This window comes from Myotis yumanensis, unplaced genomic scaffold (genome assembly GCF_028538775.1).
Source record: "Myotis yumanensis isolate MYYU_CA2020_CCGP unplaced genomic scaffold, mMyoYum1.0.hap1 SCAF_6, whole genome shotgun sequence".
Lineage (NCBI taxonomy): Eukaryota > Metazoa > Chordata > Mammalia > Chiroptera > Vespertilionidae > Myotis > Myotis yumanensis.
Window position 1 is genome coordinate 43,337,522 of NW_027223757.1, and position 3,520 is coordinate 43,341,041.

The window sequence follows — 3,520 nt, forward strand, 5'->3', positions numbered from 1 at the left end:
TATAGCAAGAAATTGAAAAACTATTTTAAAAAAATAATGACAGAAAACTTCCATAACCTGGTAAAGAAAGTAGACATACAAGTCCAGGTGGTTCAGAGAGTTGCAAACAAGATGAAACCAAAGGGACCCACACCAAGACACGTCATAATTAAAATGCAAAAGTTTAAAGACAAAGAGAGAATCTTAAAAATAGCAAGAAAAAACGTTTATTACATATAAGGGAGCTCCCATAAGAATGTCAGTTGATTTCTCAACAGAAACTGTAGGACAGAAGGGATTGGCAAGAAATATTCGAAGTGATGAAAAACAAGGGCCTATAACCAAGATACTCTACTCAGCAAAGCTATCATTTAGAATCAAAGGGTGTGTAAAGAGCTTTAAAGACAAGAAAAAGCAAAGGAGACCAGCCAGTGTGGCTCAGTGGTTGAGCATCGACCCATGAACTAGAGTCACTCATTCAATTCTGCCCAGGGCACATGACCAGGGTTTTGGGCTTGATCTCCTACAAGGGGCATGCAGGAGGCAGTCAATTGACGATGTTTCTCTCATTAATGTTTATATCTCTCTATTCCTGTTCCTTCCCCTCTCTCTCTAAAAAGCAATAAAAAATATTTTTTAAAAGAGAAAGAAAGAAAAAGCAAAGCAGTTCTTCACCACCAATCAGTATTATATGAAACTAGAGGCCTGGTGCACAAATTCATGCACTGGTGGGGTCCCTCGGGGTGGCCTGCAGAGATCGGGCCCCAGCTCACTCCCCCAGCCTCACAGCCCTGCAGCTCCCCCTTGCACCCTGCCTTGGCTGGCGCCACCCATCCCGCCTGTGGAGCAATCAGTCAGGGCAGGCCCTCCTCCCAGCTCCCTCAGTGCCTGGGAGCCAGGTGGCACCCCCCGCCCCCCTGCCGCCACCACCACCCCCGTCCCCCCGCCACTGCCACTGGTTGCATCTGAGGGTTGATTGGTGGGGTGATCAGACCCCCACTCACACCCGCCTTGGCCTGGTGCCGCCCGCTCACCTGCACCACCAATCTGCTGTGGTCCCGCTCTTGTCAGGGCCCATGGGGCTGGCAGCACCTCCACTACCGCCTGCTGCCAGTGCCGTGTCACTGGTGCCCACCATGTTTTGCTCAGCCTCCTGGTGGTCAGCGCACATCACAGTGAGCACTTGGACTATAGGTCTCCCAGTTGAACTCCCAGTCAAACAATTGCCCGAGGGGACAATTTGCATATTAGGCTTTTTTAAGAAGAAGAAAATAAATTAAAAATATGAACAATAAGATGGAAATAAATACATATCTATTAGCAATTGAATCTAAAAACAGCAAAATCAACAAACACGCAGAACAGAAACAGATTCATAGATATAGAGAACATTTTTACAGTAGCCAGATGGGAGGGGTGAAAAAGGTGAAGGGATTAAGAAATACAAATGGAGATGTACATTTCAGCATAGGGAATATAGTCAATAATATTCTAATAACTATGTATGGTATCCGATGGGTATGAGATTTATCAGGATGATCATTTAGTAAGTTGAATCACTGGGGTATGCACTTGAAATTAATATAATATTGTATGTTAAATGTAATTGAAAAATAAAAAATGATTTAAATAAACATTTTAAATTGAATGTACATATATTAATAGAGGTGTGAATTTTATAAAACCTATTTTGTTTAATTGTATGAGAAAAGTATCTTTAATATATAAAGTACTAAACTGCCATCAGAAAGGCATGAAGACTGTATTTTTTTCAGTAGAGGTGAAGTGTAATACTACTGCACCCTGCTTTCTTACTTGATTTTCTTTATGCCTCTCCCACCCACCAATTGCAAGATGATTGTCTGTGATTAAGTGTTCAAAGCTATGGAACATTCTGACCCACACAAAAAATCAAATTCATGTCCTTGGCCTCATTAGAACAGTTTCACTAATCATCATTATTCAAATTTATGTTTTAAAAATTCCAATAGCAATTATTTTCTGTAGAATTCTTTTGGCAATTAATCATGCACTGCTTTGTTTTAAACCTATTGTTCTCTTGAACTGAAACTTAACTATTTTGTTATTTATCTTAATGATACAATTCATCTTTCAGATTATCATACAATTTTCTTCCTAAAGCACAGATACTGTGATCATGTTATTGCCCTTCTCAAAAACAATGAAAGACACATCCTTATGACCCCCTCTGACTCCAAGCCCCTTAATTCCACTGAATTGGTCCATTTTAGAGATCATGATACTATTCCACTGCATTCTTTGTTCTTCCCCTCAGGAACCCTGTGGTAGACAGAAGAATGAATCCCAAAGGTGATCAAATATGAAGGCCCAGAACCTGTGAATATGTTACATTGCATGGCAAAGGAGGATTTGAAAATGTGAATAAGAATTTTGAGATGGAGAATTTATCCTGGATTCTGTAAATCGGTCCAATGTGATCACAAGTGTCCTTCTTAGGGAAAGAGGGAAGCAACAGAGTGAGAATCTGAGAAGAAAGACAGATTTGAAAGGAGACACTGATGCTGTTGCTTTGAAGGGACATAAGCTAAAGAATATGGGAAGCCTCTAACAGGGGTTCTTAACCTGTGGATCGCAACCCCTTTGGCGGTCGAACGACCCTTTTACAGAGGTCGCCTAAGACCATCCTGCATATCAGATATTTACATTATGATTCATAACAGTAGCAACATTACAGTTATGAAGTAGCAACGAAAATAATTTTATGGTTGGGTCACAACATGAGGAACTGTATTTAAAGGGCCAGAAGGTTGAGAACCACTGCTAGAACCTGGGAAAGACAAAGTACGCATTTCTCCCTAGAGACCCTCCAGAAGGAAGCAGCTCTGATGAAACCTTCATTTAGCTCCAAAGGGCCTATGTTTGGACTCTGGCCTCCAGAACTATAATAAATCCGTGTTGTTTTTTAAAGCCACTAAGCTTGTGGGAATTTGTCACAACAGCAATAGGAAACTTATACAAACCCATTTGTGGAAATCAGTCCCTTCTCTCAATTTGTAAAACAGAACATTCGAAACTTGACTGAATTTGAGGGAAGTAGAACAGGAAGTTCACATTTCAAAATAATAAACATTAGGCATCTCTGCTTTTAAGAATACTCCCTACTCTTTTCTTCTTTCCCTCTCTGTTGAGCTTTTCCTCCTTCCCTCAAATTCTTGTTTATGTCTAACAAATAGGAGTTAAGGTTTTCTTCTTTTGTTTCTTTGACGTCTGATAACCCATGTCCTTAAGATTTCACTTTCCATGTCAGGTCATTTCATCAAAGCATTTCCTTAAAATCAAAGGAACTCTGACACCAGCTATTAGTAATAGTTTTTTACATGTCTCTGTATAAAGTACACGAAACAGCTATCTTACCATATATTATTTTTACCTTTTCAAGTTCCTTTCTTATGGTAGATGCTCAGCATATGTTTCTTTACATTTACTTGAACAAGAATTCTGAATTAGCCATATTTATGGTTATAGAGCTTTTAGATGCTCCTGCTGAAGATCACTGGAA